The 27021-nt window shown below is 44.8% G+C and overlaps 1 protein-coding gene across 5 annotated transcripts in view; it reads right to left on the bottom strand.

The window, feature by feature from the left end:
- R3HDM2 (R3H domain containing 2) overlaps positions 1 to 27021 on the bottom strand; it is a 271661-nt gene that overhangs the window by 157979 nt on the left and 86661 nt on the right. The window contains exon 1 of one of the 5 annotated variants that reach the window (XM_063952419.1): positions 10285 to 10410. The exons of the other annotated variants lie outside the window; for them this stretch is intronic. The gene's annotated coding sequence lies outside the window, so the exon portion shown is untranslated. Of the gene's footprint in view, positions 1 to 10284; positions 10411 to 27021 lie in introns of those variants that run through there. 5 annotated transcript variants of the gene reach the window in all.

Raw genomic sequence — 27021 nt, 5'->3', positions numbered from 1 at the left:
CTGGAGGCACAAAGGAGGCTGTATATGCAGTACCCCTTTGACAAACGTCTGAACTTCAGGCACTGAAGCCAGTTCTTTCTGGAAGAAGATCGACAGGGCCGAAATTTGAACCTTAATGGATCCTAATTTTAGGCCCATAGACAATCCTGCTTGTAGGAAATGTAGGAAGTTGAAATTCCTCCGTAGGGGCCTTCTTGGCCTCACACCACGCAACATATTTTCGCCAAATGCGATGATAATGTTTTGCAGTTACATCCTTCCTGGCCTTGATCAGGGTAGGGATGACTTCATCTGGAATGCCTTTTTCCTTCAGGATCCGGCGTTCAACCGCCATGCCGTCAAACGCAGCCGCGGTAAGTCTTGGAACAGACAAGGTCCCTGCTGGAGCAGGTCCTTCCTTAGAGGTAGAGGCCACGGGTCCTCCGTGAGCATCTCTTGCAGCTCCGGGTACCAAGTTCTTCTTGGCCAATCCGGAGCCACGAGTATCGTTCTTACTCCTCTCCTTCTTATGATTCTCAGTACTTTTGGTATGAGAGGAAGAGGAGGGAACACATATACCGACTGGAACACCCATGGAGTTACCAGAGCGTCCATCGCTATTGCCTGAGGGTCCCTTGACCTGGCGCAATATCTGTCCAGTTTCTTGTTGAGACGGGACGCCATCATGTCCACCTTTGGTTTTTCCCAACGGTTTACAATCACTTGGAAGACTTCTGGATGAAGTCCCCACTCCCCCGGGTGGAGGTCGTGTCTGCTGAGGAAGTCTGCTTCCCAGTTGTCCACTCCCGGAATGAACACTGCTGACAGTGCTATCACATGATTTTCCGCCCAGCGGAGAATCCTTGCAGCTTCTGCCATTGCCCTCCTGCTTCTTGTGCCGCCCTGTCTGTTTACGTGGGCAACAGCCGTGATGTTGTCCGACTGGATCAATACCGGTTGACCCTGAAGCAGAGGCCTTGCTTGACTTAGGGCATTGTAAATGGCCCTTAGCTCTAGGATATTTATGTGAAGAGACGTTTCCATGCTTGACCACAAGCCCTGGAAATTTCTTCCCTGTGTGACTGCTCCCCAGCCTCTCAGGCTGGCATCCGTGGTTACCAGCATCCAATCCTGAATGCCGAATCTGCGGCCCTCTAGAAGATGAGCCTTCTGTAACCACCACAGGAGAGATACCCTTGTCCTTGGAGATAGGGTTATCCGCTGATGCATCTGAAGATGCGATCCGGACCATTTGTCCAGCAGATCCCACTGAAAAGTTCTTGCATGGAATCTTCCGAATGGAATCGCTTCGTAAGAAGCCACCATTTTTCCCAGGACTCTCGTGCATTGATGCACTGACACTTGTCCTAGTTTTAGGAGGTTCCTGACTAGCTCGGATAACTCCCTGGCCTTCTCCTCCGGGAGAAACACCTTTTTCTGGACTGTGTCCAGAATCATCCCTAGGAACAGTAGACGTGTTGTCGGAATCAGCTGTGATTTTGGGATATTTAGAATCCACCCGTGCTGACGTAGCACTACCTGAGATAGTGCTACTCCGACCTCTAACTGTTCCCTGGACCTTGCCCTTATCAGGAGATCGTCCAAGTAAGGGATAATTAATACGCCTTTTCTTCGAAGAAGAATCATCATTTCGGCCATTACCTTGGTAAAGACCCGTGGTGCCGTGGACAATCCAAACGGCAGCGTCTGAAACTGATAATGACAGTTTTGTATCACAAACCTGAGGTACCCTTGGTGAGAAGGGTAGATTGGGACATCGAGATAAGCATCCTTGATGTCTAGAGATACCATATAGTCCCCTTCTTCCAGGTTCGCTATCACTGCTCTGAGTGACTCCATCTTGAATTTGAACCTTTTTATGTAAGTGTTCAAAGAATTTAGATTTAAAATTGGTCTCACCGAGCCATCCGGCTTCGGTACCACAAACAGCGTGGAATAATACCCCTTTCCCTGTTGTAGGAGGGGTACCTTGATTATCACCTGCTGGGAATACAGCTTGTGAATAGCTTCCAATACTGCCTCCCTGTCGGAGGGAGACGTTGGTAGAGCAGACATCAGGAACCGGCGAGGGGGAGACGTCTCGAATTCCAATTTGTACCCCTGTGATACTACCTGCAGGATCCAGGGGTCCACTTGCGAGTGAGCCCACTGCGCGCTGAAATTCTTGAGACGGCCCCCCACCGTGCCCGAGTCTGCTTGCAGAGCCCCAGCGTCATGCTGAGGACTTGGCAGAAGCGGGGGAGGGCTTCTGCTCCTGGGAAGAGGCTGCATGGTGCAGTCTTTTTCCCCTTCCTCTGCCCCGGGGCAGGAACGAGCGGCCTTTTTCCCTCTTGCCCTTATAGGGACGAAAGGACTGGGTTTGAAAAGACGGTGTCTTTTTCTGATGAGAGGTGACCTGGGGTAAAAAGGTGGATTTTCCAGCCGTTGCTGTGGCCACCAGGTCCGATAGACCGACCCCAAATAACTCCTCCCCTTTATACGGCAATACTTCCATATGTCGTTTGGAATCCGCATCACCTGACCACTGTCGCGTCCATAACGTTCTTCTGGCAGAAATGGACATCGCACTTACTCTAGATGCCAGGGTGCAAATATCCCTCTGTGCATCTCGCATATATAGTAATGCATCCTTTAAATGCTCTATAGTTAATAATATACTGTCCCTATCCAGGGTATCAATATTTTCAGTCAGGGAATCCGACCAAGCCACTCCAGCGCTGCACATCCAGGCTGAGGCGATCGCTGGTCGCAGTATAACACCGGTATGTGTGTATATACCTTTTAAGATATTTTCCAGCCTTCTATCAGCTGGTTCCTTGAGAGCGGCCGTATCAGGAGACGGTAACGCCACTTGTTTTGATAAGCGTGTGAGCGCCTTATCTACCCTAGGGGGTGTTTCCCAACGTGCCCTAACCTCTGGCGGGAAAGGGTATAGTGCCAATAATTTATTAGAAATCAGCAGTTTTTTATCGGGGGAAACCCACGCTTTATCACACACCTCATTTAATTCATCTGACTCAGGAAAAACCACTGGTAGTTTTTTCACACCCCACATAATACCCTTTTTTGTGGTACTTGTAGTGTCAGAAATGTTCAATGCCTCCTTCATTGCCGTGATCATGTAACGTGTGGCCCTACTGGACATTACGTTTGTCTCGTCACCGTCGACACTGGATTCAGTATCCGTGTCAGGGTCTGTGTCGACCATCTGAGGTAACGGGCGTTTTAGCGCCCCTGACGGTGTCTGAGACGCCTGAACAGGCACTAATTGATTTGTCGGCTGTCTCATGTCGTCAACAGTTTTTTGCAAAGTGCTGACATTGTCACGTAATTCTTTAATTACTACCATCCAGTCAGGTGTCGACTCCCTAGGGGGTGACATCACTAACACAGGCAATTGCTCTGCTTCCACATCATTTTCCTCCTCATACATGTCGACACAATCGTACCGACACCCAGCACACACACAGGGAATGCTCTGATAGAGGACAGGACCCCACTAGCCCTTTGGGGAGACAGAGGGAGAGTTTGCCAGCACACACCAGAGCGCTATATATATACAGGGATAACCTTATATAAGTGTTACTCCCTGTTATAGCTGCTGTATTTATATATTAGCTGCCAATAGTGCCCCCCTCTCTGTTTTACTCTGTTTCTGTAGTGCAGGACTGCAGGGGAGAGTCAGGGAGCCGTCCTTCCAGCGGAGCTGTGAAAGAAAATGGCGCTTGTGTGCTGAGGAGAAAGGCTCCGCCCCCTTCACGGCGGCCTTTTCTCCCGCTTTTTTCAGGAAACTGGCAGGGGATAAATGCATCCATATAGCCCAGGAGCTATATGTGATGCATTTTTTTTAGCCATATAAGGTTTTTATATCGTTTTTATTGCGTCTCAGGGCGCTCCCCCCCAGCGCCCTGCACCCATAGTGACCGGAGTGTGAAGTGTGCTGAGAGCAATGGCGCACAGCTGCAGTGCTGTGCGCTACCTTATTTGAAGACAGGACGTCTTCTGCCGCCGCTTTCTCCGGACCTCTTCGCTCTTCTGGCTCTGTAAGGGGGCCGGCGGCGCGGCTCCGGGACCCATCCAGGCTGAACCTGTGATCGTCCCTCTGGAGCTAATGTCCAGTAGCCAAGAAGCCCAATCCACTCTGCAGTCAGGTGAGTTCGCTTCTTCTCCCCTTAGTCCCACGATGCAGTGAGCCTGTTGCCAGCAGGACTCACTGAAAATAAAAAACCTATTTAAACTTTTACTTCTAAGCAGCTCAGGAGAGCCACCTAGCTTGCACCCTTCTCGTTCGGGCACAAAAATCTAACTGAGGCTTGGAGGAGGGTCATAGGGGGAGGAGCCAGTGCACACCAGCTAGTCTAAAGCTTTTACTTTTTGTGCCCAGTCTCCTGCGGAGCCGCTATTCCCCATGGTCCTTACGGAGTTCCCAGCATCCACTAGGACGTCAGAGAAATTAGGTTTATATTGCTGCCCAGGGTGCCCCCCCTGCGCCCTGCACCCTTACAGCGACTGTCGTGTGTGAGGTGTGTGGGAGCAATGGCGCACAGCTGCACTGCTGTGCGTTACCTCAGTGAAGATCATGAAGTCTTCTGCCGCCTCTGAAGTCTTCATTTTCTTCTCATACTCACCCCGCTTCTATCTTCCGGCTCTGTGAGGACGGCGGCGGCGCGGCTCTGGGACGAACTCCAGGGTGAGACCTGTGTTCAGACTCCCTCTGGAGCTAATGGTGTTCAGTAGCCTAAGAAGCAGAGCCTTGAAACTCACAGAAGTAGGTCTGCTTCTCTCCCCTCAGTCCCTCGATGCAGGGAGTCTGTTGCCAGCAGGCTCCCTGAAAATAAAAAACCTAACAAATATACTTTCTGTCAGGAAGCTCAGGAGAGCTCCCTGAAGTGCACCCATCTCCACTGGGCACAGTATCAAACTGAGGTCTGAAGGAGGGGCATAGAGGGAGGAGCCAGTGCACACCAGATCTAAAGTCTTTCTTAAAGTGCCCATGTCTTCTGCGGAGCCCGTCTATCCCCATGGTCCTTACGGAGTCCCCAGCATCCTCTAGGACGTAAGAGAAATACTTTTACATGTTAAAGCGGGTTATTGCAGCAAATTAAATCCCCAACCCCCATAATCAGCAACATATATCGCCCTTACCAAATGTAGAAATATAGGCTACAGCATGGAAAACCTCTACTCTATTGTCCTTCTCAGTGGCTTGGAAAGCCAGAAAACAAGAACATAGTATAAATCACAGGGATTACATTCTAACCAAACAAAACCAGCAGTCGTACTGTGAGCATTTTCCTGTAACATTGCTTTCAATGATAACCTGCATGTGTGCGATTGCATCACGAAGGAAAAACATATAAAAGGGATGCAAATATTATTTTGTCCTGATAGAGGCTATTCATAAAAGTAATAAAATGTGTACAAATGCAATACAATACATTTGGCTAATACAATAAACTCTATATACAGTAAGACATTCAGGATGTGCATACCAGGACATATCCTGACCATGACCAAGAAGCATGCAGAATTACAGCAGGACAATAAATCAGGATTTCTCTGGCACAATAGTCTTGTTTAAAGAATAATTTGTGTGAAGATAGCACAGGAGCCCTCCCTTCTGCATATGGTTTGAAAGCATTCAATTATACTGATGACCTGAATTTCTATATTCCTACCTCCCCTTGTCTGCACTAACTTGTTCAAGCCCGAGGAGTCATGATAACTTCAAACCACAGAAGACTGCATTGCAGACCTAGCAGCAATTAATGGGTTACAGCACTTTTATTTTCAGCCTGGGAACTGCCATTGACGTCACAAACTGTCACTTGGCAACCAAGACATGGGGATATCCTCCATGTGGGATCCCTGAATAGCTTTTATGGAAATTATCCTGTACGCACAATTATGTCAAGATACAGTCATACAGCAGGGCACTTCCGAAGCTCGTCAAGGTCAATGCATGGTTCTTTGTGCCCTGGTTTTCCTAGAATCTCCTCAGCAGCCAATACCGATTATCCGCTCCCAGTCTCTCCCCTCTCCATCTTTCACACTGCCAACCTGCGTCATACAGACGGAAATCCCAGCTGACGTAGATGCATCAGGACAGATGCTATGCAGCTAGTTTGAGAGGGGAGGAGAATGCAGATTCTAAGAGGGCAGAATGCAAGAAGCAGCAGAAACATCAGCAGATTCCATATAAGCTTTTCATTTAGACATGAGCAGAAGAACCAGGGACACCGATAGTATTTGATTAACGCGCTTATTCCTATAATGTCAGATAAATGAATGAAAGCAGATTGTGCTTAATGATACACATTTCACTGTACAGAAGACTAAGGGATGAATGGAGTGAATTTAGTAGCAACAATAAAATATGCACTGGTCACAAAACAACCTCTATGTGCAGGGCCATCTTTACCCTTCATGCTCAGCCCCGAGTAATAAATAGGTCAGCAATCTAAAGGAAAATGATTAAAATAAGTTTGTGGAACAGCAAATGGATTGTAAGTTGCATCAAGATACTTCTAATAACATGTAAGAGTCTGATTCAGTAGGTCCACAACAAAGATGCCAGAACCCCTCTGTAACCAGAATAGGACACATTTCTTCATTTATCCAAACTGTGGAGAATTACATATAACCTATAAACTGCGTGATATGGTATGTTGTATTGCATAAGTAGTCAACTTACAGCCTTCCAGCTGCTTTGGAACTACATATCTCAGCATGCCCTACCTCAGTTTTAGCATGCCTTAATGGCAAAACTGTATCAGGGCATGCTGGGATGTGTAGTTTCATAGCAGCTTGAGGGCCGCAAATTGAAGACCCATGTTGTATTGTCTATCCAAACAGTACTTCCTCACCCTAAAGCTGGTGAGAGATAGTAAAACAGGGCAAACAACGCAATAATCGGATGGCTGATATATAGCCCAAAATACACTGTAGGGTTAACAAAATGGTGTGGTAACACACACACTCAGCTCTTGAAATATATGCCCATCATATTCCTGATATATGCAGGGTGTTTTTATATTACTGCATAAGCCTACAAGCCAGACTGATGACATAGAAATGTAATGGCTGTGGCTATGGTGGCCAATCCCGGGATCGGGATCGGCGGGATCCCGGGATTTAGGGCCAAAAATGGCCGGGATTCAATCCTGAGATTGGAAGCTCCAATTCCGGGTATTGAGGGATCAGCGTTGAGCAGGACGCTCAGACGCTGGCCGGCTTCCTTCCGGCTCCCCAGCGCAGCGTGAGAGGTCACGCTGCGCCGTCAGCCGCTGCTGGGAGCCGCCAGCAGCGATCAGAAGCTGTTCCCCACCCGCCCGCCCCCGGGATATGGTGAGTTATGTGTGCGGGGCGGGCGGGGAGGGGAGGGGGGGCGGCCACCTAGCTAAAAGCCAATCCTGGGTATCCCGGGAATCCCGGGATTGGCCATTTTTCAATCCCGATACCCGGGATTGAAAAAATGTCCCGGGATTGGCTTCCCTAGCTGTGGCTACAAAGCTGGACTTAAAAGTGAAATAAATTGTAAAAAAAATTTAGTACAAATATTGCCTCTTTGAAAATGGCAAACTGGGACATTGCCGAGACACGACCAGCCAATAATTGTCACATAACATCGGGGTACTCAAGCATCGTATGCTAGGAAGAAATTGGTCTCATCTAGAAAGGGTGAGGTAGGTAGGCAAGTCCTGCCTGGCCAAATCCAGTATCAAGGTTCAGATGTGATTTTGCTTACACCATACCAATAAATGGGAGTTCTTCCCAATGAAATTCAATGTTCAGATGTGATTTTGCTTACACCATACCAATAAATGGGAGTTCTTCCCAATGAAATTCAATGTTCCAAAATTAAAAAGAAATAAAACTGTGGTGGTCCAATATTCACTATTTCTAAAGGCCCAGGCACTTGTATACAACGGGCACTGCGGAATATAACCCCAATAGTTGCTACGCACTTTCCATACAGTGAAGATCTGACGTAGCAGCTACAAGGCTTGAAGAACTTATCTGCTATATGCAAGGATACAGCAGTGACAGAATCTCTAATATTGGGAAGTACATTTTCACAAAGTTTAATTTATTTAAGTGAGGGGGAAAAGTTCATACAGCCAAAATGCTTCAATGTACACTACTCCCATCTGACCCATCCACAAAATACCACTTAGGATTCTAACTGAAGAACTTGCAAATTATACTTTACTATTCCATAGCAGGCTTCCATTACATTATTGTTTTTTAGCATCTTGCTACCAGTTAGTAATGTATGGAAGAATTTTCTAAGGATGAACCAACCAAAAGGCATTTCTAGATTATAAGTAAAAAACGGTTTGTCCATCTTTTTTCTCCCACAATTCTTTGCTTTCCCGTCAATAGCATGCTAAGGGAGCCCATTCACAATAATAGCTGCAATTTGCTCTATCCAGCATGGTAAAGGTACACACAATGATTAGGGACTTCTGCTGGTGGCAAGGATTCAAACTATCTAGCTAAAAACTATTTGAAGATCTCAGAATATCCAAATAGGAGCTACAGTAGCTCCCATTTGAATTTCTGCTTTGAGTCATCCAGTGCTGAGAGGGGATTACTGGGCGGAGCAGGCAGAGAGTCACCAACCTTCCTGAACTAAGCAAATAGAGGAGTTCCCAATGGGGATGCCCTCACTGTAGTACAAATTATGAGGGAAGGGGGGGATAACTAACAGAGGGGGAAAAAAAAGGTCGGCATTGAATGTTTCAACTGCAAGACTGTAAATTTGCATGTGTTTGTCTTGGGAACAATTTAAATGGATACAGCAAATGCAGGTAGCAAAAGCAAACTCCAAGATATCAATGTAAGGGTATATGGAAGAAGGTAACCACCTGAGCACAATGGAAAGCATGCATGCCCAGATCAGAGGACGTAAAAACAGAAATCTTGTACCTCACCTCATATAGCCTATGCTACCTTTCCAGCCACATGACTGGATTTTGCTACCAACCAGAAAACAAGGTAAATATTCCCACTGGTATGAGAGTCAGTGGGAATGTGCTTTTGATAAGCAGGTGGCTGTGGGGGATGAAGAGTGGAGGGGGGCTTGTGAGGACTGGTAGCAGTTGTCTGTGTCTTTTTTTTTGCCTAATTATAAATAAAACAGAAGCTAGACAAGGACTCAGCACATGGCAGTAGTTTTTAAAGAGACATTTGTCTGTGGCAGGAACAAGCTGCGAATAAGGTGGGAGATGTTAAGCATTTGCAATCTGGAAATGTCTATACCTTGTAGAAATCATGTCAACAGCTAAAATAAAAAAAAAGGTAGACTGTACAAGAATTATAGCCCTCAAATTAATGTTGTATAGTTGTTTTATGGTCCTTTTATTTTAAGGATCTTACACAAATAAACCCTCACGAATGCCTGCATTAATAATGGTGCTTTAAGTCTCAAATGCCATCACACTGCACAAAACATAAAGCAGGACCGCACAAGCATCTCACAATACATTCTGCAATGTAGCTCGAGCAATCAGGAAAAGATTCCATAATCACAAATAGCCCTGTAAATGCATGTACAGAGTACAGGCCACGACTACAACAGCTCCTGATACAGTAACACTTCTTTGGGCGTTGAAAGTGCATTCTAGCTCAGGAAACAATCTAATAAAATGCAGTTTGTACAAGAGGAAGACCAGGTTAGAAGGCTCAGAGCCCGTCATCAAAGCTTAACAGCTGACAGTGGGAATCCCCTAAATGCCAAAGGCACAGCAATGACGTAATCAAATAAATGAATGGATGGATGGGTGAATGAACGACAAAAAAAATAATAATCCATGAACTTGTAACAGGATCCTTCTGTGCCGGCACGGTTTTTCTATAATTAATATGCTCTGAGTATTGCCACCTCCATGTCATTATCATTTGGGTAAACCAAGTCTAATACTGCAGCGATTGCAATACATATGTTGAAAGTACATGCACATTCCAGCTTCCTGAAACATTTTTATTTAATAACCATATAAGAGAAATGTGTATAAAAAAAAAAAAGATAAAGAAAAGAAGGTAAAACGAGTATTGTGATATAACAAGAGCGTGAAAGTGGCCATGCATTGAGTCTCTCAAGAGAAAATCGATGAGACTATCCCTGGTTTGTAAATATATGTTTGAACCTATTTATCGTGAAAAGGGGAGTGAAAAGCATCAAATAGCCTCATCGTTGCTGGCCGAGTTTATGAATGGGATAAAACACTTAACAGGAAGGGATGGACCGACGACCGCTGCATACAAATTAGTTACACTCACCGTTGGGTGGGGGTAAGAGGGACTCTGATTCTGACGAAAATCAGCTATTCCACCCTATGAAGGAGATCATCTTTGAGAGGTGCAGGAGCAGATTGGTTTCAACAACGATTCAGTAGCTGGATTATTTTTCCCTTCCCAAACCGTTTTTAACCCTAACTGCCTCAGATTTCACCCCCTCCCTTATTTTTTTGCTCTGCTTGTGAATGGAGTGCTATGGACTCTGGCTGCCTTTCCTTTGCCAAGATAATTGCTCTGACAAGCTGCTCTGAAGCAGGGCAGAGCCCAGCTGTTCCCATCCACTGTCACACTGAGAGTTCTGCCAATAGTCGCGCACACAGCCACCCACCCACACACACGCTCTCTCTCCTTCTCGCTCTCATTCAAAACACTCTTTAATGGAACAACCTCTGCAGCTGCTTAAAGACACAGTGCACCTCGCAAATGGGGGAACAAACAAAACAAACACACACAAACATTGCGGGTAACAAACATTGCCAGGACTAAAACCATCAGTACGAACTGTGCTACCAACACAGTGCAAACAAGGCAAAACATGACACTGCACAGATATTCCGCATACATTGTACATAACAAAGTGTAGGGAGACGGGATTACTGAGCCATTTATGCACGAAGGATCAGATGTAGAAACACCAGAATAGCATACATGCTTATTTCCAGCAATATGGTCTGACTTTGCTATTACACTGATGTGTGTTGTCCCATACAGAGTGCAAAGTAAAAAACAATGCCATGTTCTAAAACGCAGAATAAGCCCCTAAGATAAAGCGGATTGATAAAAACTGAAATAATCAGAATGATTAACGGAAATGTATAGTTGGCTTTTACCTGCTCTGCCTCATTACTAGGGAGTCAATGTGAGCATCAACGCTGTACTGTACCCAGAGACTGCACACAAGACCAACTAGAGCTGAACACGCAATAAGAATGTCACCCCAGCTACACAAGCATGAACATTATGCAGAATGTGCATTTATGTCCAAACTAGATTTTAAATTAGGGTCTAAGTTTGTTTTCTTTTTTTCTGTTGAAACAATTTAACACAAAATATTATTTGTTTCTACAAATAAACAACTGGAGCTATGGCATGGTACTTTTTTCATCTTTTTCGCTCAATATCCTGTAATTTCCATCCAGTTACAAAATTGTAGAGCAGAATATGGTGGTGCTACATAAGTACTGTAAATGTAAAAATAAAATGTAACAGAAGCAAAGATGGGTTAATGGAAAACAACAGACATGGCAAACAGGTAAAGTTTTCTAAAAACGCACTAGAATCCTTTCAAAATAGACCCAAGACTTACCCATTTAGGGGGCTAGTCAGAGATGGATGCAGACGGCTGAAAATCTGAAACGTGTGTGTGACCTATTATTCCAGAAAGATGCAAACTCATTATGACCAACAGGCGTTCGGGGGCCACGACGAGGCGTTGGGTATATGGGTATATATATATATATATATATATATATATATATATATATATATATATATATATATAATTTTTTTTATACACGCATGCACATATACATAAATGCACACAGAAATAACCATGAAAAACTGATCACAGCACATATAGGCACTGACTAGGGTCTGCACATATATTTAAAGCAACCCTAGTGCTTTTCTTTGGGTCAATCAGAAGCACTTATTCAATTAAGCCAGCCTCTCCAGTGGTAAAATGGACAGCAGCTGCTTACATTCAGAATCCACACTGCCTGGAGGGAACATTCATGCTTCTTCAATTCCTGATGTATAACAGTAAAACTAAACAATATTTCTATTATTCACTGCAGATGGATGCCTTCCCAGAATTCCTTGTTATGATATAGCCCGGTGTCCGCATAGCAGGACATGAACCAAATCTGTCAAGGGCTAAAGGCAAGCACGTGGCAGCTAATAAGAATGGAAAAATTATCAATCCACTCAGCTCTGAACAATGATAAATAATTCAAGGGTGAAAAAATCTCCTGCAATAAGAATAGAGAAAAGTCTAAAAATAGCATAAACAATTCTGTCTGAACAGGGGAAGGAAACCAGTGCCTGAAGAGCATTTTGGGGGTGACTGAAGATCCTTGTTCCAAAGGTATCTATCTGAATAGCTCACAGATTTAAATCATTATATATCACTATGGTTACAAGATTCAGAATACTGCAGAACGGGAGAATCTTAAATGAATTTTCAAATGTGGCTCCTAGACAGGAATGCTTAAAAACAGGATATGAAAGCAAGAGTAAAATAGCTTCAATAACATATACATGGCTTCTGTTTAACTGTTCTTTGATTATATAAAATTTGTGTTTCTGCTATTAGCAGTCCAGGCTAACCAACCAGACTGCTGCCACATTCTGATTAACAACCTAATTTTGTGTTGCTGCTTCTTTTCTCTACAGCTTCCAGAATAAAATTAAATATTCGACCGCTTTTCTATAAAAAGAAACCACCCCCTGTTCTCGTGACTTGCGACGTTCCTTCCTCTTCTTACCTCTTGAATCTTAGGAAGAGGCTCATCTGCCATCTTCAAGGTCTCCTAGATGCTAACTACTGCCACAAGACTTAGGGTGCATACACACGGTGAGATTCGGACTTATCCGATTCTCACCGTGCGACAGGGGGCCGGGTCGGCACTTAGCCAGTATCGCAAGCACATAATAACTGTGCTTGCGATGCTGGCTATGTGCGATTTCAATCCTGACTATCTCTTCTATAGAGATAGTCAGGATTGACTTGCCTGCACAGCCTATTTTTTCTTCCGATGCCGACCGCGCGGGGCCGCGCATCGGCATCGGATCGGGATCGCAAGGTGACTGTCACCTTGCGATCTGCACTATATTTTCTTCCGATTCTGACTATATAGTCAGAATCGGAAGAAAATATCTTACCGTGTGTACACACCTTTACTTTTCAGGCACTGGTCCTTAAAACTGCCTTATCGATCTACTAGGCAAATTTTACTAGGCTACTGCTTACCCTACCCAAAGCTCCAGGTGTTGCACTGTACAGCAGTTATCCCCAGGGATCCTTTCACAGGCCCAACTGAAAACTGGGTGTGTGAGTAGCTTTAAACAAAAAAAAAACAAAAAAAAGGGCACCCAGTATTCATCCTGCTGCTATTGGAAAGTGGAAAAAACAAAAGATTGGTAAAAGTCTTCCCTTTCACCTTAAGATTTCATAGTTGCGATATCGCACGGTGACGTCATGCTGCAGCCGGGCCATGCATGCAGCTTTGGACGATGAGTCCAAGTTGAGTTAACGACCCATGGGGCCGCACACCGTTCGTCATTTACAGCGTACACTCTGGACAATATAGTAAAAGATGTCGCTTAGGAAGGGTCAAAAAGAGTGACGTTGTTTACTATATCGCCTAGTGTGTATGGGCCTTTATTTTAGCATAATCTTGCAAACAGATCGTATAATGGGGCAGATGTATTATCCAGGAGAAGGCATAAGGAAGTGATAAACCAATGATATGTGCAAGGTGATAAACGCACCAGCCAATCAGCTCCAATATGTAAATTAACAGTTAGGATCTGATTGGCTGCTGCCTTTATCACCTTGCACATCACTGGTTTAATCACTTCCTTATGCCTTCTCCAGGTTAATACATCTACCCCAAAAATTGAAATTAAGCATGCAAATTGACTGGGTGAAAAGGTTTGTTTAACCACCTTCCTATGCACCGTGTGGACCCGTGAAGAATTTGGAACTCTTTAAAGTGTGTTTTGGTGTTAATTTTAAATATAGACACAACTGTAGGTGCCATTTAAACATTGAGGGGGCAATAGAATTGTTTATTGCGCCCGATCTCCGTCTTAACTGCCGAGAGATTGGGGAGGCCATATTCAAATGTTTTTATTTTGCTCAGATCACGTCCAGACAGCGCGGGTTTAGCTGCGTAAAATGGCTAAACCTAAACAAAGTGCTGGGCACAATGCGGAAAGTTCAGTTTGGGTGCCCTAACGGGTCACTTTCACTCATTTCAGCTCGCCAGCTCAGGGGGCTGCAAGCTGAAATGCCGATGCTAACAGCGGTTTGTGCGCGAAGGAAGCAACAACTGGATTGTTCCATCAGGTGCCATCTAGTGGCTGCCTGTACTTACAACTCAATTCCACCCTGAGGGTCTTATGCAGACAGCTAATCTGCACCTTGGTAAAACCATGTTACACGTCAGGTGGGGCAAATTTACAATGTGCAGAGATTGTATAAATAAAATATATAAAATAGGAGCCAATTGTACCATTTAAAAGCATAAGTTTCTGAATGTATGTATATATGCAAAACCATACCAGACGTAAGGTTAACAGGTGCTTCTCCCTCGGTCCTTAACACTAGGAAAAAGCACTAGTCGCATCACCCTGTGTACTGCCCTGTGCATATGATATGACTATCTTCAATAGTACAAATCCAGATACCAGTAGGAGCCAAGAAATGTATTGAAATACTGTATTCAATAGTGCAAATTCCACAGATCAATATACATTCATATTTTCAATGTTACAAAAAAGATTAGTTCAAACTCACTATTTACCATACAGCAGAATAGAAAACTATAAACTGTGCAATTCGCTACCTTTTCTATAGCTTCTTCAACATCTTTTGTTACATCTGCTATACAGGGTGACCCATTTCTAGCAAGCAGCTTACACCATGTAGTGTGATAATTGCAAGTCTCTCAAAATAGTTTGGCTGTTATTTCACCAGTTTGTGTTCTCCAGCTATTCAGAGATCAGCTCAGCATGGTGTCATACATTTAAAAATCAAGGTGAAGAAAAGGACGAGAAATAAATATTTCCTGACAAAAAATAAAAAAAGCTATGAAATGCGCTCAGTTACAGCTAAATAAAGCAGAGAAAATATTTGTCTTCCTATGATGATCATTTCCCAACACAGTTATGAGGGTACTGCAATAATCAGTGAGCGTGTCTTTCTAGCGCTTTACAACACAAGACACAAAACTTACAGAATCTCGCACTGACAAGACCAATCATGGGTCTATGGAGTATATTTACACAAGGTAATGCAAATTGATGTGGTGTGTCAGGGGATATAACATACATTTACTAACAAACGATTTGTTAATATTGATTTTTAGATGTTAGTAAATGTGCGTTTTGACCCTTGGAACAAAACATTGATTTTAATAGATTAAAATTGATTAAATTATAAAAAAGAAAAGAAAAAATTACTGATCTAACTCGATCTTTAGTAAACATAACCCCTATGGGGTATATTCAATTAAGGTTGAAACTGCCGTCTTGTCGAAAAGACTTAACTTTTTCAGGTCGGAAGGGGTTCCGACCTATTCAGTCACCAGCTTTTTTATTCAACAAGTCAGGGAATTTAACTTGTCGAATAGTACGTGAATCGGCGGTATAGCCGCCGATTCACGTGCTTCTGGAGGGAAACGGGGCCAAATGCGACAGGTTTTGGCCCCGTTTCCGATCATCTCAGTCCGACTTTAAAAAAAAGTCGGACTGAGATGAGGGACCTGAGAGGAGGAGAGAAGGGAGAGCCACGGGCAGACGGGGGACAGCGGCGCTACAGCACAGCGCTGCAGGAGGATGTGGCACAGCCGCCACTCACGGCAGCGTCCCCCCAGCTCCAGCAAGTGAGGTTCCGCTTGCTGGAACCAGGTGGACGCTGCCGTGAGGTCTGGCGGCTGTGCCACATCCTCCTGCAGCGCTGCTGTCTCCCCTCTCTCCGGTCCCTCATCTCAATTCGACTTTTTTAAAGTCGAATTGAGATAGACATTAAATAGCCCTTGTCGGATCCATTCCGACAAACGCATGTCGGAATGAATCAGACCTCAACTGAATATACCCCACATGTCTGCAGATGAGAATTCCAGCTCAGCCTGGCTGATTTAACTCTGAAAGAGCGCCTGGTACGTGCACACTTTTTTTTTTTTTTGGGGGGGGGGGGGGGGGGGAATAAAATTGTTTTTTTGAGCAGCTATTCATAATGGACATCCATCTGAGAAATTCAATTGTTGCTCCGCTGGAACGAAAATGCTGTGTGTGCCTACATTTCTGCTCACAGCCTCCCAAGTAGAAATGTGTGAAAAGACAGTGGTCTGGGCGCCCTAATCAGGACTTCAGCTGCTATATGTGGCTAAACCTGGTGCTTTTGAGCCTGACAAGCACGATAATGGGGGCCCATTAATTATTGCCACCAAAAGAACAATTTAACCCCACCCCCTTAAAAGATTGTTCTTTGGAACTGGAGCATGATAAAGTCCAACTGTTTTCTTTGTTCAATAGGCACTTATGGTCTCTCAAATTGCCACCAAAATGTCCTTCTAAAGCAACACTCCATATTCTGTTAGATGGGCAGAAAGCATATTTCTGGTACCATTAAGTAATACCATGTACAGTAACCTATTTTAAGATCCAGAAGTTATAGAGTAAAGTCTGTCCGCATCCTGCTGTCCCTCTACCATGCGGCACCAGCAGCTTTTTCAGTTTGATGCCTGATAATGCCTGTCTTCCAATAGTCACACACATTTCCCTCCACCAGCTACAACTCTTATTCCGCTACCTTATGTAGCAGTTGTATGCTTAACTCTCAAACTATAAGGTCTAAAGGTAGATACAATGTCATAAAATAGAATATAAAGATGGATGTAAGTTATTGGTTTGACATGATCTCCTCCATTTACAGCGCTGTGGAATGTCAGGGCTGTCTAAAAAAATAAGTAAATAAAAAATCTGCATGAGAACGGCAGTTGAAGGTGGATGCCACTTTATATCAACTCCGTGCTCTATCTCCCAAATAATCATTTTCTCATAAAAATAACAGTTCAAAATGTATGTAGATAATGGGAAATTACCAAATGTTTCTGACCATGTGCTAAGTTGTGTTGAAGATCTACCAGAAAATCATCTCAATTCAGCTACTAGACCAAAAGAATTCAACTGTCTTCAAATGAGTCATCTAAGTTCATCCTTTAGTGATCTCCGTTGCCTACTTGGTGACAACAGCTGGCATTAGGTTTGTGAATATAGTGGACAAGTGTCTTGGCTTTGCATCCAGCAGTGAGCATGAAGCGAAATAATACTGGCACACACTATACTCTATCTAAGCTGCAGGATATCTACAGGAGTGTCCATGAAACACAAAAGCAGAAGTCTTCTCCAGAACTAGTAGAGGAATGAGGTTCAGTTAAGGTCAACTATGAACAGTAGCCATGGTTACCAGAAGTGGAATGTCTTAAGATTTCTACAGTCATTTGTAAAATTGGTGGCAGACCATGCTTTTGGCTTTAGTAACCTTACACTCTCTAGGTTAGGGCTAGGCTGGGAAGGAGGGGGGGGGGGGGTAGGTTTAGGCTGCCTGGAAGTAAGGGTGGGGGGGTAGGTTTAGGCTGCCGGGAAGTAAGGGGGGGGGGGGGGGGGGGGGGGCAGTTCAGGCAGGTGAATATACTTAACTCCCGATGTTGAGATTCTGTACATAAGGATGCTGCGGTTGGTGTTCTGACCGCTGCCATCCTCGAACCCACCCCTTCTCTACACCTACAATTTCTATTCCATTACCTGATAATTTGTTCCCCACACAACTGAAGAAGAAAGAAGGAAAGAGGGAGAAAGAACTACATTGATGTAGAAAATTTGTTTTTTTAAAGCAACAAAGTATTCCTAGTAAAATATTTACATACAAAAAACGTATTAGTTGGGTAAAGCATAATTGAGGCTTGATTGCTGGCTCCAACTATAAATAATTCTGTAAAATAATAAAGCTTTAACTTTCTTTTAATTGTAATTTGGAAAAAAATTCCACTGTGGCATCAAATCCTTCTTTTGGCTTCCTACTAGCTAATCAGATGGGGGTTTTAACTGTGGTAGAAAAAATAGATGCTATAATCAACTGTCAAATAAAATGTTGGGTTCATACAGTTGTGCCCTCCTACATCATTGCTGCAGTCATGTTAAACAGCCCTTCTAGTCATGCCATGCCGCGGTGTGACTCGGTACTGCCGAGCATCTCTGTGTGCGACTTTTTCCATTTAAACACGTCCATGTCGCATTGATATACGAATAGGACAAACAAGCAGCTTATGCTTATTATAATGATATGTGGCATGCCTATATTGTGTGTGTGACTGCGGCTTTATCTGCATACGAAATGCTAAGTTAGTGTTTTCCTGGAAATTACTGTACGGTAGCATTTCATATGCAGATACAGCATTTACACACAGAATATAGGCATGCAGCACGACATTTGAATCCACATAAGCCGCCTGTGCATCCTAGTCACATAGCGATGCGAATAATATGCATTTTCTGCAAAGAAAATAGCCGCCAGACATGAGCAGAACTGCCCGGGAGTTGCAGTCTGACCCACGCCCAGAAAATCCTGCTGCATAGCGTATTGAGGCCTGATGTATTAGGACAAATCAGTAGCACCACAATTTGCATAACCGCTCCAGATTTCTGACAGTCATACCCCCAGCTACGCACTAGAGATCGATCTTTTCATTCTAGTAAAGTTTAGAAGAGAGACATAATTCCCTAAAACAAGTAGAATTATTTGCATACTAAAATATATATATATATATATATATATATATATATATATATATATACACACACACACACACACACACACACACACACACATATATATATATGGAAACGGACAGCACACCTGTTGAATACAAGAGTGAAAGTACTGGTGCCAGCGGTAGGTGCACAGGCAGTACACCAATATATCCAAAGAAATCATCCACGGCACTCAGTCAATAATACGCAAGGAGGCAGAAATATAGCAACGTTTCGAAGGATTTATTCCCTCATCGTCAGGCACAAAATACAATGAAAAAACCTCTCACCTTATACCTCAGGTAACCCACGTGTTGGTGGCGGCGTCCGGAAATCAGAGGGACGTCGTCCACAAAGGACGTCATCAACCGCTGCCCGTTGCCATAGCCACCTAACAAAACAAACATATAGAAAAACGGGATACAATGAAGTTACGGGAAAATGCGTAACTATAGGTTTTCACAATAGCATCACAATACAGCTTACAAGAAAATATATATACCATAATAAACAATAAAACAATCAAAAAGTAAAGTAAAGAAAAAAAATCAGAATAAAGAGAAAAAGCAGACCCCTAATTAGATGCACGCATAAATCCCCAACTGTTCGTTCAGGCCCTTAGGTGCTAGAGTCTGTAGCCGATGAATCCATCTGGCCTCACACCTAAGTAATTTTAGTGACCGGTCACCTCCTCTCACGTCAGGGGGGATATGATCAATTATAATATAGCGTAGAGTGGCCAGACTGTGTACCGCATTCAAAAAATGCCTGGCAACAGGCTGGTCACTCTGCTTCTTCACAAAAGCATTGCGTATGGCATACCTGTGAGCTGCCATATGCTCCCGCAAGGTTCGTTCCGTTTTGCCGACATAACTTAAGCCGCACGGACATGTTAGTAGATAGACTATATAACGTGTAGTACATGTGACTCTATGCTTAATGACAAATTTCTGGCCGCTGTGGGGATGATTAAATGTAGTACTAGCTACAAGAGAACGACAAGTCGTACAATTTAAACATTTATAACATCCCGATTTTCGACCCAAGAATCCAGAGTCAAATGTATTAACCCGCTGTGTAGTTATATCAGTCTTAACGACAAGGTCACGGATGTTCCGACCTCTAGTATAACAATTCATTAGGTTAGTTTCAGACAGATTAAGAGATTTTTCAGTGTTAATAGGCCAGAGTTTTTACCTGGATTGATTAATAATCTGGCTGGATGTATTAAAGTGTGTTACCCAAGGCATTTTGGAAGCCGTACTCTTGGTATCCTTGCGTTTCAATAAAGTAGAACGAGGTATTCTAAGTGCTTTATTTTTTGCTTTAATAAGCATATCATAATTATATCCCCTCGCCAAAAAAATCAGAAATCATTTTATCAATGCTCTCAACTGCAGTATGGGTGTCACAACAGATCCGACATACTCTAATAAATTGAGAGTAAGGCAAGCCATATTTAAGTGGTTTCGGGTGAAAACTACCGGCGTGTAATATTGAGTTCCTATCAGTAGTTTTTTTTAAATAAGGAAGTGACAAGCCGGTAACCACAAAGTTTAATAGTGACATCCAGGAAATGTACACTAGTCTGATCGATATTATAAGTAAATTTAATAGGGCAATCTAACGCATTGTGTACCCTCATGAGATGATCAAAAGCATATTTGGAACCAGTCCAAATAATAAACAAGTCGTCAATATAGCGACCAAAAAATAAAATATTATCAAACTGCGGGGTTAGAGAAAAAAATCTGTTTTTTCAAGACAAACATGTAGGCGTTAGCGTACGATGGTGCCACATTCGACCCCATCGCTACGCCGGACACCTGTAGGTAAAAATGGCCATCAAAATAAAAAATAAGAATTTACTTACCGATAATTCTATTTCTCGTAGTCCGTAGTGGATGCTGGGGACTCCGTCAGGACCATGGGGAATAGCGGCTCCGCAGGAGACAGGGCACAAAAGTAAAAGCTTTAGGATCAGGTGGTGTGCACTGGCTCCTCCCCCTATGACCCTCCTCCAAGCCTCAGTTAGGATACTGTGCCCGGACGAGCGTACACAATAAGGAAGGATTTTGAATCCCGGGTAAGACTCATACCAGCCACACCAATCACACTGTACAACCTGTGATCTGAACCCAGTTAACAGCATGATAACAGCGGAGCCTCTGAAAAGATGGCTCACAACAATAACCCGATTTTTGTAACAATAACTATGTACAAGTATTGCAGACAATCCGCACTTGGGATGGGCGCCCAGCATCCACTACGGACTACGAGAAATAGAATTATCGGTAAGTAAATTCTTATTTTCTCTGACGTCCTAAGTGGATGCTGGGGACTCCGTCAGGACCATGGGGATTATACCAAAGCTCCCAAACGGGCGGGAGAGTGCGGATGACTCTGCAGCACCGAATGAGAGAACTCCAGGTCCTCCTCAGCCAGGGTGTGCCCCTGACCAAGTAGCAGCTCGGCAAAGTTGTAAAGCCGAGACCCCTCGGGCAGCCGCCCAAGATGAGCCCACCTTCCTTGTGGAATGGGCATTTACATATTTTGGCTGTGGCAGGCCTGCCACAGAATGTGCAAGCTGAATTGTACTACACATCCAACCAGCAATCGTCTGCTTAGAAGCAAGAGCACCCAGTTTTTTGGGTGCCTACAGGATAACAGCAAGTCAGTTTTCCTGACTCCAGCCGTCCTGGAACCTATATTTTCAGGGCCCTGACAACATCCAGCAACTTGGAGTCCTCCAAGTCCCTAGTAGCCGCAGGTACCACAATAAGCTGGTGCAGGTGAAACGCTGACACCACCTTAGGGAGAAAATGGGGACGAGTCCGCAGCTCTGCCCTGTCCGAATGGACAATCAGATATGGGCCTTGTGAGACAAAGCCGCCAATTCTGACACTCGCCTGGCCGAGGCCAGGGCCAACAGCATGGTCACTTTCCATGTGAGATATTTCAAATCCACAGATTTGAGCGGTTTAAACCAATGTGATTTGAGGAATCCCAGAACTACGTTGAGATCCCACAGTGCCACTGGAGGCACAAAAGGGGGTTGTATATGCAGTACTCCCTTGACAAACTTCTGGACTTCAGGAACTGAAGCCAATCTTTTCTGGAAGAAACTTGACAGGGCCGAAATTTGAACCCTAATGGACCCCAATTTGAGGCCCATAGACACTCCTGTTTGCAGGAAATGCAGGAATCGACCGAGTTGAAATTTCTTCGTGGGGCCTTGCTGGCCTCACACCACGCAACATATTTTCGCCACATGTGGTGATAATGTTGTGCGGTCACCTCCTTCCTGGCTTTGACCAGGGTAGGAATGACCTCTTCCGGAATGCCTTTTTCCCTTAGGATCCGGCGTTCCACCGCCATGCCGTCAAACGCAGCCGCGGTAAGTCTTGGAACAGACATGGTACTTGCTGAAGCAAGTCCCTTCTTAGCGGCAGAGGCCATGAGTCCTCTGTGAGCATTTCTTGAAGTTCCGGGTACCAAGTCCTTCTTGGCCAATCCGGAGCCACGAGTATAGTTCTTACTCCTCTACGTCTTATAATTCTCAGTACCTTGGGTATGAGAAGCAGAGGAGGGAACACATACACCGACTGGTACACCCACGGTGTTACCAGAACGTCCACAGCTATTGCCTGAGGGTCTCTTGACCTGGCGCAATACCTGTCCAGTTTTTTGTTCAGGCGGGACGCCATCATGTCCACCTTTGGTCTTTCCCAACGGTTCACAATCATGTGGAAGACTTCCCGATGAAGTCCCCACTCTCCCGGGTGGAGGTCGTGCCTGCTGAGGAAGTCTGCTTCCCAGTTGTCCACTCCCGGAATGAACACTGCTGACAGTGTTATCACATGATTTTCCGCCCAGCGAAGAATCCTTGCAGTTTCTGCCATTGCCCTCCTGCTTCTTGTGCCGCCCTGTCTGTTTACGTGGGCGACTGCCGTGATGTTGTCCCACTGGATCAATACCGGCTGACCTTGAAGCAGAGGTCTTGCTAAGCTTAGAGCATTGTAAATTGCCCTTAGCTCCAGTATATTTATGTGGAGAGAAGTCTCCAGACTATATCACACTCCCTGGAAATTTTTTTTTTTTCCTTGTGTGACTGCTCCCCAGCCTCTCAGGCTGGCATCCGTGGTCACCAGGACCCAGTCCTGAATGTCGAATCTGCGGCCTTTTAATAGATGAGCACTCTGCAGCCACCGCAGAAGAAACACCCTTGTCCTTGGAGACAGGGTTATCCACTGATGCATCTGAAGATGCGATCCGGACCATTTTTCCAGCAGATCCCACTGAAAAGTTCTTGCGTGAAATCTGCCGAATGGAATCGCTTCGTAAGAAGCCACCATTTTTCCCAGGACCCTTGTGCAATGATGCACTGACACTTTTCCTGGTTTTAGGAGGTTCCTGACTAGCTCGGATAACTCCCTGGCTTTCTTCTCCGGGAGAAATACCCTTTTCTGGACTGTGTCCAGAATCATCCCTAGGAACAGCAGACGTGTCGTCGGAAACAGCTGCGATTTTGGAATATTTAGAATCCACCCGTGCTGTCGTAGAACTACTTGAGATAGTGCTACTCCGACCTCCAACTGTTCTCTGGACCTTGCCCTTATCAGGAGATCGTCCATTTTCTTTGAAGAAGAATCATCATTTCGGTCATTACCTTGGTAAAGACCCGGGGTGCCGTGGACAATCCAAACGGCAGCGTCTGAAACTGATAGTGACAGTTCTGTACCACGAACCTGAGGTACCCTTGGTGAGAAGGGCAAATTGGGACATGGAGGTAAGCATCCCTGATGTCCAGGGACACCATATAGTCCCCTTCTTCCTGGTTCGCTATCACTGCTCTGAGTGACTCCATCTTGATTTGAACCTTTGTATGTAAGTGTTCAAATATTTCAGATTTAGAATAGGTCTCACCGAGCCGTCTGGCTTCAGTACCACAATATAGTGTGGAATAATACCCCTTTCCTTGTTGTAGGAGGGGTACTTTGATTATCACCTGCTGGGAATACAGCTTGTGAATTGTTTCCAATACTGCCTCCCTGTCGGAGGGAGACGTTGGTAAAGCAGACTTCAGGAACCTGTGAGGGGGAGACGTCTCTAATTTCCAATCTGTACCCCTGGGATACTACTTGTAGGCTCCAGGGGTCCACTTGCGAGTGAGCCCACTGCGTGCTGAAACTCTTGAGACGACCCCCCACCGCACCTGAGTCCGCTTGTACGGCCCCAGCGTCATGCTGAGGACTTGGTAGAAGCGGTGGAGGGCTTCTGTTCCTGGGAATGGGCTGCCTGCTGCAGTCTTCTTCCCTTTCCTCTATCCCTGGGCAGATATGACTGGCCTTTTGCCCGCTTGCCCTTATGGGGACGAAAGGACTGAGGCTGAAAAGACGGTGTCTTTTTCTGCTGAGATGTGACTTGGGGTAAAAAAGGTGGATTTTCCAGCTGTTGCCGTGGCCACCAGGTCCGATGGACCGACCCCAAATAACTCCTCCCCTTTATACGGCAATACTTCCATGTGCCGTTTGGAATCTGCATCACCTGACCACTGTCGTGTCCATAAACATCTTCTGGCAGATATGGACATCGCACTTACTCTTGATGCCAGAGTACAAATATCCCTCTGTGCATCTCGCATATATAGAAATGCATCCTTTAAATGCTCTATAGTCAATAAAATACTGTCCCTGTCAAGGGTATCAATATTTTCAGTCAGGGAATCCGACCAAGCCACCCCAGCGCTGCACATCCAGGCTGAGGCGATCGCTGGTCGCAGTATAACACCAGTATGTGTGTATATACTTTTTAGGATATTTTCCAGCCTCCTATCAGCTGGCTCCTTGAGGGCGGCCGTATCTGGAGACGGTAACGCCACTTGTGATAAGCGTGTGAGCGCCTTCATTTAAATTATCTGATTCAGGAAAAACTACAGGTAGTTTTTTCACACCCCACATAATACCCTTTTTTGTGGTACTTGCAGTATCAGAAATATGTAACACCTCCTTCATTGCCCTTAACATGTAACGTGTGGCCCTAAAGGAAAATACGTTTGTTTCTTCACCGTCGACACTGGAGTCAGTGTCCGTGTCTGTGTCGACCGACTGAGGTAAATGGGCGTTTTAAAGCCCCTGACGGTGTTTGAGACGCCTGGACATGTACTAATTTGTTTGCCGGCCGTCTCATGTCGTCAACCGACCTTGCAGCGTGTTGACATTATCACGTAATTCCCTAAATAAGCCATCCATTCCGGTGTCGACTCCCTAGAGAGTGACATCACCATTACAGGCAATTGCTCCGCCTCCTCACCAACATCGTCCTCATACATGTCGACACACACGTACCGACACACAGCACACACACAGGGAATGCTCTGATAGAGGACAGGACCCCACTAGCCCTTTGGGGAGACAGAGGGAGAGTTTGCCAGCACACACCAAAACGCTATAATTATACAGGGACAACCTTTATATAAGTGTTTTCCCTTATAGCATCTTAATATATAATCATATCGCCAAATAAGTGCCCCCCCTCTCTGTTTTAACCCTGTTTCTGTAGTGCAGTGCAGGGGAGAGCCTGGGAGCCTTCCCTCCAGCAGTTCTGTGAGGGAAAATGGCGCTGTGTGCTGAGGAGAATAGGCCCCGCCCCCTTTTCGGCGGTCTTCTTCTCCCGTTTTTCTGACAACCTGGCAGGGGTTAAATACATCCATATAGCCCCAGAGGCTATATGTGATGTATTTTTAGCCAGTATAGGTACTTTCATTGCTGCCCAGGGCGCCCCCCCCAGCGCCCTGCACCCTCAGTGACCGTTGGTGTGAAGTGTGCTGAGAGCAATGGCGCACAGCTGCAGTGCTGTGCGCTACCTCATGAAGACTGAGAAGTCTTCAGCCGCCGATTTCTGGACCTCTTCTCTCTTCAGCATCTGCAAGGGGGTCGGCGGCGCGGCTCCGGTGACCCATCCAGGCTGTACCTGTGATCGTCCCTCTGGAGCTAGTGTCCAGTAGCCTAAGAAGCCAATCCATCCTGCACGCAGGTGAGTTCACTTCTTCTCCCCTAAGTCCCTCGTTGCAGTGAGCCTGTTGCCAGCAGGACTCACTGAAAATAAAAAACCTAATAAAACTTTTACTCTAAGCAGCTCTTTAGGAGAGCCACCTAGATTGCACCCTTCTCGGCCGGGCACAAAAACCTAACTGAGGCTTGGAGGAGGGTCATAGTGGGAGGAGCCAGTGCACACCACCTGATCCTAAAGCTTTTACTTTTGTGCCCTGTCTCCTGCGGAGCCGCTATTCCCCATGGTCCTGACGGAGTCCCCAGCATCCACTTAGGACGTCAGAGAAATAATTGTGAGTTAAGATCATCTCAAGAATGTCACAAATAAAGTCAACGTTATGACCTACATATAGCTCATGTTCAGAGATTAACTGTCGGACTGCCCTAATACCATCTTCATTAGGGATCACAGTATACAAACTAGTTATGTCGGCACTACAAAGCCAGCTATCGACTGGAACATGAATCTCACCTAATTTATTCGAGAGAGCAGTCGTGTCAGATAAATAAAAGAAATATATTACCCACTGAAAATACCACAGCAGCTGGGAGGGGTTTGTCAGACCCCGCTAAAAGATAAACAATATGCAAAGAGGTACCAGCGCTATGAGTTGTGTCGCCAATTATTCAATAAATCAATTACCACTGGATCAGTTATAAATTTTAATAAACATAATTATCACATAAATTAAAAACGTGAAAATGAGGTATTTAGGAGTTAACCATACAATTAAAATATAAAATGCAATGTGATAAAATCAAAAATAAGAATTGGCTCTGAGGTGATATTGATTCAAATTGCTGGAAAGGACCCAACCATTATTTTAGTGATCCCGGACTTAATAAAGTGCAGATTTCCTCCTCCTTAGAATTATTTGTGCAGTCAGCTGGTAATACCCTTAATAGTACCTCTCACACAGTTCCATATAAAGATGGTGATGATTGCTCGTCTGTGCAGATATTCAAGGGGTTTCCATAATCTTGCTGGTTGTGCTAAAAAGGAGTGGTTTGCAGGTAGAGTCCTTGGAAATCCAAGTGTGCAAAAAAGTCCTTATCTGGATCAAACTGGACAAAGGTTGGAATTCCACAGCAGTGCCTTCACAAATAGTGCAGTGCCTTCACACCAGCT

Source organism: Pseudophryne corroboree, chromosome 2 (assembly GCF_028390025.1).
Source record: "Pseudophryne corroboree isolate aPseCor3 chromosome 2, aPseCor3.hap2, whole genome shotgun sequence".
Classification (NCBI taxonomy): Eukaryota; Metazoa; Chordata; class Amphibia; order Anura; family Myobatrachidae; genus Pseudophryne; species Pseudophryne corroboree.
Note: the sequence above shows the minus strand (reverse complement) of the source record. Positions and strands in the feature narration are given on the sequence as shown.